The following is a 14,403-nucleotide window of genomic DNA, read 5'->3' on the forward strand; positions in this document are numbered from 1 at the left end:
AGGAATAATTTCTCCTTAAGGAGAGCACCTAGAATGTGTGTGAGGAGACTTATAAGGCCATGCATGCTTCTCCGGAAAATATGCAAATGGAAAGATAGAATAATACCTCTGCAGCGCCACCTATTAGAAGGCAGCTTCCTGCAAGTCAATGTCAGACTTTTTAAACAAGTCTTGTAACAATGACTGGGAATTGTAAGCCAAAGATGTGGGAGGAGATATAGGGTGGTGCAGCATAGTGGAGAGCTTTATGGATGAGACTGATGAGTTTAAATTGTATTCTATATTTGACGGGCAACCACTGCTATCACCAGCACAGGGTGGGGGCATCAGTGTGGTGGCTTGGCAAGAAGATGAGCCTGGCTGCTGCATTCAGGATTGATTTGAGAGGAGAAGCCTGATTAATAGAGAGTTACAGTGAGCAATAGGGTGATTCCGGAGATGTTTTTGAGCTGCAGGTGACATGAGCAAGCAAGTGACTGCATATGGGGAATGAAGGAAAGGTCGGAATCAAATATGATCCCAAGGCAGCAGGTATGCCGAGGAGTTATTGTGGTACTACAAACTGAGAGATATCAGGTTTAGGCTGCTCAGTAGATGGTGGAGAAAAGGGGAGGAGACCACGGCACTCGCAAAAACAACCCGTGGGATAAAAATCCACTCGGGGGGGGGGGGGGGGGGGGGGGAATTATTTCCAAGACTTAAGCGTCAGCCATAAATGCAAAGCCACCCTAGGGGCTATGGACCTACGCCCCACAAAACATGTAGAGTAGACGAGTGGAGGAGGTGGCAGCATAAAATGATGCAGAAAATTATGTCATACAAAAGAACATGTTTATTGCGTCCAAGTCAAGATAGGCAACGTTTCGATCTATAATTAGGTCTTTTTCAAGCCAAATAACATAAGGATCAGGATATGCAGTCCATGTTCCACTGAACAGTAGATGGTGGAGACAGAAGAAGTTCAGTTATTGAGAGGTTAAGTTTTAGATGACTGTGTTAGAGACAGCAGATAGACAATCACTGGCATTTGGCAGTAGCGACCGTGTGATGTCGTGGGAAGAAATATATAATTGGGTGACGTCAGCATAGAGATAGTATCAACACCCAAATCTACTGATAATTTGTTTCTTTGGGGGGACATGCAGAAGGAAAAAAGGAAAGGGCCAAGTACTGAACCCTGAGTATCTTCAGCAGCAAGGGAAGGAGGAGAAGTAGAGACAGCAAATGAGACACCAAATGAGCCGTCAGAGAGGTAGGAGGTAAATCAGGAGAGTACAGTATCCTTAACCCCTTAATGACATGGCCCTTTTTTCCATTTTTGTTTTTTCCTAACGCCTTTTAAAAAATCGTAACTCCTTTATTTATCCATTGATCTAGCTGTATGAAGGCTTGTTTTTTGCGGGTCGAGTTGGATTTTTCATTGGTACTATTTAATGTACCATATAATGTATTGAAAAACTTTAAAAAAATTTAAATGGAGTAAAATGAAAAAAAAAAAACGACATTCCGCCATCTTTCGGTGCGTCTTGTTTCTAAGGTGCATAAATTACAACAAAAATGACATGATAACTTTATTCTATGGGTCAGTACCATTACTATGATGCTAAACTTATATAGGTTTTTTTTGCTGTACTACTTTTATTTTTTTTCAAAGACATTTAATTTTTGAAATTATTTTCTGCCGCCATCTTCTGCGCACAATAACTTTTTTTATTTTTCTGTCGACATAGTTGTGCAGAGGTTCATTTTGTGCGGTACGTCCTGTTTCTGGTGGTACTATTTTGGAATACAAACAACTTTTTGTTTGCTTTTTATTGCATTTTTTTTCTTGGAGACAGGGTGACCAAAAAAGTGCATTTCGAGTGTTATTTCTCTTTTTGGACGACATTCATCGTGCGGGGTAAATAATGCATTACTTTGATAGATCAGACTTTTACAGACGCAGCAATAACAAATATCTATTTTTATTTTATTATTTAGATTCTTTAATTGTAAATATGACAAAAGGGTTTTTTTTACTTGTATTACTTTTTTTAACAATTAGTAAAACTTTATTGTTCTTATTTTAACTTTTTTTTAGCCCCCCTAGGGGACCACAACTAGCAAATCTTTGATCACTCCTGCAGTATGATGTAATGCCACAGCATTACATCACACTGTGATTGGGGCAGGCAATCTATCAAGCCGTCCCCACGGGGACGGCTTGATAGACCTTCTGCGAAGACAGCCCTGAGGCATTACAGAAGGCCCCTGGCTGCCATGACACCCACACGTCTCCCTGCAATCTCATTGCATGGGGATTTAAATGCCGCTATCAAAATTGACAGCGGCATTTAGAGGATAACAGCCGCAATCAGCCGATTGCAGCTGTTGCCACCGAGTGTCTGCTGTAATAAACAGCCTGCATCTGTGATGTATGAGGAGAGATAGCCACACAATCTCTCTTCATACATACTCGACCCCGCAGGACGTAACTATACGTCCTATAGCGGGAATGGGTTAAAGCCGATAATGCGGAACATATTGAGGAGTTGGTGATCTAGTGTCAAATGCAGCAGAGAGATCCAGGAGGATCAGTAGAGAGCAGCTGCCATTTGTTTTAGCTGTCAGGAGATAATTTGATAAGTTAGTAAGAGCAGTTTCTGTAAAATTTAAAAAGTGAAAACCAGACTGTAAAAGGTCAAGAAGAGCATTATCTGAGCGGCCGCTTCTTACAGTACAGTTTTAAGAGTTTTTATTGGAGTGCTCAGCAGCCGAATTGGGATAATCGATGACTTTAAGGAGTCTGAAAATTGCTGGGTGTAAATGGCCTATAGATTGCTGCATGTGTGCGAAGTAGGAATGTCCTTAAAAAGAAGAGAATACTTGACAGTAAAGTAAAGCACGATCAGTTATTGTAGCGCAGTCCATGAAAGCATGGATTATGGCAAGGCGTACATTAGTCTGATTAAAGGGGTTGTCCTGCGCCGAAACGTTTTTTTTTTTTCAATAGCCCCCCCGTTCAGCGCGAGACAAACCCGATGCATGTGTTAAAAAAAAAAAAACGGATAGTACTTACCCGAATCCCCGCGCTGCGGCGACTTCTTCCTTACCTTGCTAAGATGGCCGCCAGGATCTTCACCCATGGTGGACCGCAGGTCTTCTCCCATGGTGCACCGTGGGCTCTGTGCGTTCCATTGCCGATTCCAGCCTCCTGATTGGCTGGAATCGGCACACGTGACGGGGCGGAGTTACGAGGAGCAGCTCTCCGGCACGAGCAGCACCATTCAGAAGGGAGAAGACCGGACTGCGCAAGCGCGTCTAATCGGGCGATTAGACGCTGAAATTAGATGGCTCCATGGAGACGAGGACGCTAGCAACGGAACAGGTAAGTGAATAACTTCTGTATGGCTCATATTTAATGCACGATGTACATTACAAAGTGCATTAATATGGCCATACAGAAGTGTATACCCCCACTTGCTTTCGTGGGACAACCCCTTTAATTCATTACTTAGCATCAGGGTTGTGAAGCCTTGTGTGGTGCAGAGTTAAGGCAGCAGAAATGCAGTCCTAAGCTCTCGCTCATGACCTGAAGGTTGCAAGTTCAATCTCCGCTTTGGTGCCGGTAGCCGGCTCAAGGTCAACTCAGCCTTCCATCCTTCCAAGGTCGGTAAAATGAGTACCCAGCTTTTTGGGGGGTAATAAATAAATGAAGATTACTTGAAAGTGCTGCGGAATACGTTGGCACTATACAAATAACAGGGTGTGAAGTCATGAACATTGCATGATGTAATTAAAATAGTTTCTTACATTCACATTTGGGACCAAAGCAAATCCGGTCCTTTATCCGGTGCAACTGTTATAGGTCCCCTGGCTCCACCCGGTCATTCACAGCTGTTTTAGAACTTTAATTTTTATGTGTTTCCTGTTTTGTATACATGATATTTTACTGTAGGAACTCGGAATTCTGTCTCGTGTGACTATTCCAGGGTCCTGTAACACTTCATTAGTCTTTGTAGCAAAAACAAATAGAACAATTAAAATTGGGACTCAGAAAATGTCTTAAATGGTCATTAACTGGAGCATTTTTTATAATTTTTGCAGATTGTCATTGTTTAGGTCATGGGTGCACAACTTTTGTCTGGTCTGAAGACCACATTGCAAGACTGAACCACTTCCAAGGCCCGCCAGGATATCCTCATCTGAGACATTTATCCTATGTATATGCCATAATAAATCAAAATATTTTCCAAGACTCTCACTTATTATGAGAATGGATGGGTGGGGGGAAGGGGACCCCAGTCAGAATTCTAGAGAGTAGGAGACCATGCATGTGTCGCTCTCCATTGTAGATGATGGATGTTGAGGTAACGCGCTGGCATTTCATACGTTCTATAAACTACAATGGAGAGAGCTGCATGCACGTACAATGCCTTTAACATATATACTCATTTCTGGAGTGCCAAACAGGTCAGGGATCTTTGCAATCTCCTAACATATAGGGGACCAAGATATGGCTACACAGTACACCCTTAGTACTTGTCTTAATATATAGGGGACCCAGACATGGCTACACAGTGCACCCTTAGTACTTGTCTTAATATATAGGGGACCCATACATGGCTACACAGTGCACCCTTAGTACTTGTCCTATTATGTAGGGGACCTAGACATGGCTACACAGTGCACCCTTAGTACTTGTCCTAATATGTAGCGGAAAAAGAGCTGGATACACAGTGCACCCTTAGTACTTGTCCTAATATATATAGGACACAGGCATGGCTACACAGTGCACCCTTAGTACTTGTCCTAATATGTAGGGAACACAGGCATGACTACATAGTACACCGTTAATACTTGTCCTAATATATAGGAGACCCAGATATGGCTGCACATTGCACCCTTAGTACTTGTCCTAATATATAGAAGCCCCAGACATGGCTATACAGTGCACCCCTGACACTTGTCCTAATATACAGGGACCCGAACATGTCTACACAGTGCACCCTTAGTATATGTCCTATTATATAGGGGACCCAGACATGACTACACAGTGCACCCTTAGTACTAGTTCTAATATGTAGGGGACCCAGACATGGCTACATAGTGCACCCTTAGTACTTGTCCATATATATAATGGACAAAGACATGACTACACAGTGCACCCTTAGTACTTGTCCTAATATGTAGCGGAAAAAGACATGGCTACACAGTGCACCCTTAGTACTTGTCCTAATATATAGGGACCCGGACATGTCTACACAGTGCACCCTTAGTACATGTCCTAATATACTGGGGACCTATACATGGCTACACAGTGCACCCTTAGTACTTGTCCTATTATATAGGGGACCCAGACATGGCTACACAGTGCACCCTTAGTACTTGTCCTAATATATAGGGACCCGGACATGTCTACACAGTGCACCCTTAGTACATGTCCTAATATACTGGGGACCTATACATGGCTACACAGTGCACCCTTAGTACTTCCCCTATTATATAGGGGACCCAGACATGGCTACACAGTGCACCCTTAGTACTTGTCCTAATATATAGGGACCCGGACATGGCTACACAGTGCACCCTTAGTACTTGTCCTAATATGTAGGGGACCTAGACATGGCTACATAGTGCACCCTTAGTACTTGTCCTAATATGCAGCGGAAAAAGAACTGGATACACAGTGCACCTTTAGTACTTGTCCTAATATATAGAAGCCCCAGACACAGCTATACAGTGCACCCCTGACACTTGTCCTAATATAGAGGAGACCTAGACATGGCTATATAGTGCACCCTTAGTACTTTTCCTAATATATAAAGGACACAGGCATGGCTACACAGTGCACCCTTAGTACTTGTCCTAATATGTAGGGAACATAGGCATGGCTACATAGTACACCGCTAGTACTTGTCCTAATATTTAGGAGACCCAGACATGGCTGCACATTGCACCCTTAGTACTTGTCCTAATATATAGAAGCCCCAGACATGGCTATACAGTGCACCCCTGACACTTGTCCTAATATAGAGGAGACCTAGACATGGCTACATAGTGCACCCTTGGTACTTGTCCTAATATACAGGGACCCGGACATGGCTACATAGTGCACCCTTAGTATATGTCCTAATATATAATGGACAAAGACATGGCTACACAGTGCACCCTTAGTACTTGTCCTAATATAGAGGGGACCCATACATGGCTACACAGTGCACCCTTAGTACTAGTTCTAATATGTAGGGGACCCAGACATGGCTACACAGTGCACCCTTAGTACTTCTCCTAATATATAATGGAAAAAGACATGGCTACACAGTGCACCCTTAGTACTTGTCCTAATATGTAGGGGACCCAGACATGGCTACACAGTGCACCCTTAGTACTTGTCCTAATATGTAGGGAACAAAGGCATGGCTACATAGTTCACTCTTAGTACTTGTCCTTATATATAGGGGACCCAGACATGACTACATGGTCCACCCTTAGTGCTTGTCCTAATATATAGGAAACACAGGCATGGCTACATGGTGTACCCTTAGTACTTGTCCTAATATATAGGGGACCCAGACATGACTACATGGTGCACCCTTAGTGCTTGTCCTAATATATAGGGAACACAGGCATGGCTACATAGTACCCCCTTAGTATTTGTCCTAATATATAGGGGACCCAGACATGGCTGCACAGTGCACCCTCAGTACTTGTCCTAATATATAGGGGACCCAGACATGACTACATGGTGCACCCTTAGTTCTTATCTGTTGCTGTTGCCCTGCTATGTGCCACTCCTCTTCACCCTGACATGGAAATCACATGTGAACAGCCAAGCAGTGATATTTCTGTGCCCATGCGATTGGGGCTCCACAGAATGGCTGACCCCCAGGTTGCATGTTTTGCACTCCTAGTTTAGGTTGTCCCAGAAACTGCACTATTGATCTTGATAGTTGTTTGAACTCCTTTTTTCTGACTCAACTTGAAATTTCCTACCACCCTTTACACAGCCATAGAGTTAAATGATACAGTTCTGGCAGTTTTGTATCAGAAAGATCCCTCTTGAAGTCAATTAAAGGAACACTGTGGGCAAAACTGATACACTACAGTATGTAGATATGTAGATATACTGATACACATACAGTATGTACAGTATGCCTTTTGGACAGGGCCTGATGGGAGCGTGCATGACATAGGGATTAAAAAAACAAGAGAATCTGACGGTCTGACTTTTTTTTTGTGTTGCTATAGAAGCTGGGGATGACTTCATACGGAAGGACCAAGCATGAAACATACCTTGGCAGTGAATTCTGCAGTCACTCCAGTGCTCACCGCCAGTCTTTGTTTCCTAGCACTATGGCAATGATGTGACCAATTACCTAGATGACCACTATGCCCAGTGCCCAGTGTGGCTGCAGTGATCACGTGAGTGGTTGGTTATGCCTTAGCTGCAACACTGGAAATAAAGAGCAATGGGGGGAGTACTGGAGCAACGGGGCTGAAATAGTGGTGGAATGAGCAGGGGAATTATGCTTCTTTACTTATTTTATAACAATCCCCGACTTTGTGAGGGTCTCAGAAAACCCCAATAAATCTGCACAGCAACGACTATTGAGTCATACTTAACATGATACAGTATTAGCAAATTACTTGAAAAATGTAATTTCCTTATACCGTATAATCAGATATTCACTTTTAAAGGGATTTAAATCCGGTATAAGCAAAATGTCTATATATTAGAGTATCTAGATATTGGAAGAGATTAGTTCCTCTTGCAAACCTATTGAATGTAGGTTATCAAGAAGTAGGAGATAGAAGGGTGTATGACTGTAGGATCAGACTACACAGGGAGTGTTTGTAGTCTGTTTCCATGGAGACACATAGGTCTGTATAAGAGCCCCAGGCACTAAGGCCTCTTTCACATGGGCGACATCAATATTGCTGCTACAATATCGCAGCTTTGTACACGTGATTTCGTAGCATCGGTGATGCTTTTTTCTAATGCAAAATGTTGCATCGTGTCACTGCTACCTGCAATTTTCTCGTAAAACCCCCCAACCCCAGTGCAAACCGCCCGGAGCCTTTCAATCACACTACGCTAATCGTGTAAAGCAGCTGCTGCCATTAACTTTGAGTGGTGGCTGTGCTGCGCAAATGCCATAGCCATGACAAGATGCACTGAGCTGCAACCAATACAACACTAGCCCACTACCCCGAGAACCATTAGCGGTGTTACTTCTGTACAATGGTTCCACCAGTGCTAAGAGACATGGAAGTTTTTATTTGCAGCGGGTTTTCATGTAGTTTTCTTTCAGGCAAGCAGCGCCTTTCTTAAGAAGCTGCACTTTTTGGAATAGAATACACTTACCTATGGTTTCTATGCTGTCCATACAGCTGTAATCCCTGACAGCCCCCAATTCTTCTTACTTATCAGCTATGTACGATGAGGTCCATCATATAATGCTGCAGTTAATCTCCACTATGCCAAGTCACGTCATGCGGCACTGATTAGCGCCACAATGATGTTAAGGGCTCATGCCCATGACCGCGTTTTCACTGCGTATTTTGCGAGCGGGATACGCGATGAAAGGAGTCTATGTAAGTCAATGGACTTTCACTGATTCATGCACATTGGCATGTGGACACTGCGTATCAATACGCAAGAGAAATAAATTGCAGCATGCTCTACACATGCCCTATACACCTGTATGGGCAGCGTATGATATGCTGTCCATATGCAATACATTGTGTATGGGCAGCATTTCAATACACACACAAAAAAAACACACTGCGCATGTCCGTGAGTGTGTGCTTTGTGAGCATGCGCAGAGCCATACTCAGCCATATGCGGTCTCTGCCGGCTCAGCATATGGCTGTTGAATTTGTAGAATGCAGTGGGGAGACCCGCATCGCTCTACGCATATGCCCATGGTATGAGTATGAGTGGAGCCATGTGCTGCCATGAACTAATAGGGATCGCACGTGGCGCCAATTACAGTACTGTGCTGGAGGCCCAGTAATGCCAATCTGTAAATCCTGGATTAAATCTGCCAAGTACAGAGAGGACAAGGATGGGAAGAAATAAACACCACCTCCCTTAGATGCAGGCAGCCCAAATGCTGAATGGAGGCGCGTGTTTTACTGTACCTTTTGTGCACACAAATCAATGGGTTCTATTCACTGCGTATTGCGCTCTTCAATACGCCCGTGTGAAGTGCTGCGTAGGCTTTTTCTTCTGACCAAAAGCCAGGTTGCTGGGCAGAAAGCAAGCAGAACCCATTATAGTCAATGGGGTCCATCCAACACTATTCGGTTCCATCCAAAGACGGAACCATTAGGCCACGGGGATTCCCCTTTCCTGTTCCCCAAATGGATTAGGAAAGCAGAATCCCCATAGTAGGTGTCAAACCACCCTAAGGGCTTATTCACACAAGCGTATATCGGCCAGCGTTTTCACGGCTGGACGATAAACGCTACCATCTGATGCATTGGATTCCAATCTATCAGATCACACAGGCGTGTTCCCACGATGTAAAAGCACCCAGCCGGAAGTACCAAAATAAGTACTAATTGACAATATAACATGTTACGGTGCTATTACATGGCTGCTAGTTGCAGCCCCTAGTGCTTAAAGTGGTTCTGTCATAAAAAAAAAATTCTGTACTTACCTATTCCTCCCCCATCAGTCTTCTTCCTGCTGATCTTCTTCTGGTTTCTCCTGTCCGCCGGGTCACCTCACCTCCAGCCGGATCCTCTTCTTCCGGTGACGAAGCATACATTGCCGGCATTCTCCTTCCTGCAGGTCAATGTACCCGGTCACAAGTGCTGTAGCGTTCCCTGCCTAGCAGGGAGTGCTGAGCTATTGCAGAGACTGCGCATGCATACTGTCTCTTCTCAATAGTACATGACAGCGTGCGTGCGCAGTCTCAGCAATAGATCGGCATTCCTTCCTAGGCAGTGAACGGTACTGACCTGCAGGAAGAAGGCAGAGAATGGACGCTCTATAACAGGAAGAAGAAGATCCGGCCGGCTGGAGGTGAAGATCAGCGAGAAGGTGCAATAAGGAGACTGACGGGTGAGGAATAGGTAAGTACAGATAGTCCCCGACTTGCGAACGTTCGATTTACGAACTTCGCAAGATGCGAACAATCTGTCCTGCACAGTATGATGTAATGCTATGGCATTACATCATACTGTGCAAGGACCGGGCAGGCTTCTATCAAGCCTGATAAAAGCATGTCCGGTCAGATCGCGGGACACTGTGCGGTTGCTAGGCACCCTGCATAGGCAGCCCTGAGGCGCTGCTCGTCAGGAACTGCTGCCGCCGGGTGTCCGCTGTAAGAACAGCCAGCACCCGTCATTGTATGGAGCGGGATCCACCTGCGATCCCCTCCATACAACCATTTGTTCGGACTTGCGAACAGGTTCCTGGAACGGTACATGTCCGCATGTAGGGGACTATCTGTATTGATTTTTTATTTTTTTTTTTAATGACAAAGCCCCTTTAAGTTTTCCCGACAATTGCCAGGCAGCACCAGCTTCGTCTCTGGCCGGAAGCAAACAGCGCTGCACGGACCCCTTCGGCTATAATGGTGTCTGTCCGCTTTCTACCCATCCTTTTCTTCCGGTGTTTTGCGCCGATCTGTGACGGGATCTCCGGACGCACAGAAGCTCCAGCGCAGATGTGACACAAGCTAGTTTTTGGGAGCCTCACACAAAGCAATTGACTTATTAACCACAATTAAGAAAGTGTAATTAAAAAGGGAATCTGTCTTGAGGGGAGAGGCTGCCATTACCAGGGGGATTTCCATCCGCCCTGATACATGCTACACGTGGTACTGGCTGCGGCACTGACATGATAAAAGGGCTATTTATTGCTGTGCAGTCAGACTTTCACTTTCTCTTTGCAGAGGTCAGCCGTAGCAGCCGAGACACCCGTCTCTGCAGCCGGGCGCCGGGGGGATTCCACTCCGTTTAGTCGTACCGGGGGTCGGGGGGGGGGGGAGGGGGGGCGCACTCCTCTAACAGCCTGCAGGTTAACTACTGCCTTGCAAATTACCGCAGCCGCCTGCGAGGGATGAGCCGCAGAAGGGGCGCAGAGTCCTGAGGAGCCCACCTACATCCAGGTGAGTCCCGTGCAGACCCGCTACCTGCGCCGGGCGCCTGACAGACAAGGAGCCAATGTGCCTCATATCACCGTGTGTTCTCACGCTGACTTTACCTTCTACTGCCTGCTCATGTGTCAGGGCGCATTGCATTACTGCAGCTGGCGGTCGTTACTCATCTGTCTTATCTATTCTATCTGTAGTATGTGCCTTATAGCTCCAGCATCTATCTATCTCACAGATCTATCTATCTATCTATCTATCTATCTATCTATCTATCTATCTATCTATCTATCTCATATCTATCTCATAGCTCTATCATCTATCTATCTATCTATCTATCTATCTATCTATCTATCTATCTATCTATCTATCTATCTATCTATCTCTCAATCTATCTCTCTATCTATCTATCTCATATCTATATTTATCTATCTATCTAGCTCATATCTATCTACTGCAGCTGGAGTATGTTACTCATCTCTCTGTAATCCACAGCTATATCTATCTATCTATCTATCTATCTATCTATCTATCTATCTATCTATCTATCTATCTATCTATCTATCTATCTATCTATCTATCTATCTATCTCATATCTATCTATCTATCTATCTATCTATCTCATATCTATCTATCTATCTATTTCTAGCTCATATCTATCTATCTGTCTCACAGTTCTATCATCTATCTATCTCATATCTATCTAGCTATCTCATAGCTCTATCATCTATATATCTATCACATAGCTCTATCATCTATCTATCTCATAGCTCTATCATCTAGATAGATGATAGATAATAGATAGATGAAATAGAGATATAGATAGATATGAGATAGATATCTTCTATCTATTATCTATCTATCTATCTATCTCATATCTATCTGTCTATCTATCTCATAGTTTTATCATCTACCTATCTTCTATCTATCTCTATCTATCTATCTATCTATCTATCTCATAGCTCTATCTATCGCATAGCTCTATCATTTATCTATCCCATAGCTCTATCATCTATCTATCTATCTATCTATCTATCTATCTATCTATCTATCTATCTATCTATCTATCTATCTATCTATCTATCTATCTCATATCTATCTCATAGCTTTATCATCTATCGAACTCATTTCTATCTATCTTCTATTTATCTCATATCTATCTATCTATCTATCTATCTATCTATCTATCTATCTATCTATCTATCTATCTATCTTCTATTTATCTCATATCTATCTATCTATCTTCTATTTATCGCATATCTATCTATCTTATATCTATCTAACTATCTATCTATCTACTATAGCTGGCGTGTGTTACTCATCTCTCTCTCTATTTCACAGCTCTATCTATCTCATATCTATCAATCTATCTCATATCTATCTATCTTCTATCTATCTCATATCTATCTATCTATCTATCTATCTCATAGCTCTATCATCTATCTAGCTCATAGCTCTATCATCTATCTAGCTCATAGCTCTATCATCTATCTAGCTCATAGCTCTATCATCTATCTATCTCATAGCTCTATTATCTATATATCTATCGCATAGCTCTATCATCTATCATATCTATCTGTCTCATAGCTATATTATCTATCTATCTCATATCTATCTAAACATCTATCTCATAGCTCTATCATCTATCTATTATCTATCTTATATCTATCTATCCATCTATCTATATCTCTATCTTTCTCGTCTATCTACCTATTATCTAACTTCTATCTATCGCATAGCTCTATCATCTATCTATCCCATAGCTCTATCATCTATCTCATATCTATCTAAATATATATATATATATATATATCATAGCTCTATCATCTATCGAACTCATATCTATCTATCTATCTATCTCTCTATCTATCTATCTATCTATCTATCTATCTATCTATCTATCTATCTCATATCTATCTGTCTAACTATCTATCTATCTACTTCAGCTGGAGTGTTACTCATCTCTCTCTATTTCACAGCTCTATCTATCTCATATCTACCTATTTATTTATATCTATCGCATATCTATCTATCTTCTTTCTCATATCTATCTTCTATCTATCTCGTATCTATGTATCTCATAGCTCTATCATCTATATATCGCATAGCTCTATCATCAATCTATCTCATAGCTCTATCATTTATATCATATCTATCTATCTCATAGCTATACCATCTATCTATCTCATATCTATCTAAACACCTATCTAAATATATATCTCATAACTCTATCATGTATATATCCATCTATCTCATAGCTCTATCATCTATCTCTTATCTATCTCACAGCTCTATCATCTATTGATCTCATATCTATCTATCTATCTTTTATCTATCTCATATCTTTCTATCTATCTAATATCTATCTATCTATCTATTTATCTATCTACTATAGCTGGCGTGTGTTACTCATCTCTCTCTCTATTTCACAGCTCTATCTATCTCATATTTATCTCTCTCATAAAAAATTCTCTGCTTTATCATCTATCTGTCTTTCTGTCTCATATCCATCTACTGCAGCTGGAGTGTGTTACTCATCTCTGTATCTCACAGCTCTATCAATCTATTTATCTATCTATCTGGAATTGGGGATTTTCTGCCATTTTTCTCTGCAGATCCCCTCAAGCTCTGTCAGGTTGGATGGGGGCAGTCTGTGGACAGACATTTTGAGGTCTCTCCAGAGGTGTTCAATTAGATTCAAGTCAGGGCTCTGGCAATTCACAGAGTTGTCCCTAAGACTTTCCTGTATTGTCTTGGCTGTATGCTTAGGGTCATTGTCTTGTTGGAAGGTGAACCTTCTGCCAAGTATGAGGTCCCTTGTGCTCTGGATCATGCTTTCATTAGGAATATCTCTGTACTTGCTCCATTCAGCTTACCACCCACCCTGACTTGTCTCCCTGATCCACCCACTGAAAACACCCTACAGGATCATGCTGCGACCACCATGTTGGATTGTAGGGATGGTATTGGGCAGGTGATGAGCGGTGCTTGGTTTCCTCCAGACCTAATACTTATAATTGTGGCCAGAAAGTTCAGTCTTAGTTTCATCAGACTAGAGAATCTTGTTTCGTACAGTCTGAGAGTCCTTTAAGTGCTTTTTGGCAAACTCTAGGTGTCTTTTACCAAGGAGAGGCTTCTTTCTGGCCACTCTGCCATAACGCTGTATTATTGTACCTTGACACCACCGGAAGCTAGGGGTTTGACAGGAGGAACGCCCCTATCACACCCCTAGCTGTCGATAGGGTGAAAGTACAAAGGTCCTAGCAGCACAGTGTGGATAAATTTGTGCCCACGCTGCAGCCTAAGGCCTCCTTCC

General features: G+C 42.8%; 1 protein-coding gene across 1 annotated transcript in view; it reads left to right on the forward strand.

The window, feature by feature from the left end:
- The first annotated feature begins 10,976 nt into the window (after positions 1 to 10,976).
- The window catches only part of FLT3LG (fms related receptor tyrosine kinase 3 ligand), a 111,300-nt gene continuing 107,873 nt past the window's right edge, over positions 10,977 to 14,403 (forward strand). Inside the window, exon 1 of the mRNA XM_066607828.1 lies at positions 10,977 to 11,105. The gene's annotated coding sequence lies outside the window, so the exon portion shown is untranslated. The remainder of the gene's footprint in view (positions 11,106 to 14,403) is intronic.

This window comes from Eleutherodactylus coqui, chromosome 6 (assembly GCF_035609145.1).
Source record: "Eleutherodactylus coqui strain aEleCoq1 chromosome 6, aEleCoq1.hap1, whole genome shotgun sequence".
Taxonomy (NCBI): domain Eukaryota; kingdom Metazoa; phylum Chordata; class Amphibia; order Anura; family Eleutherodactylidae; genus Eleutherodactylus; species Eleutherodactylus coqui.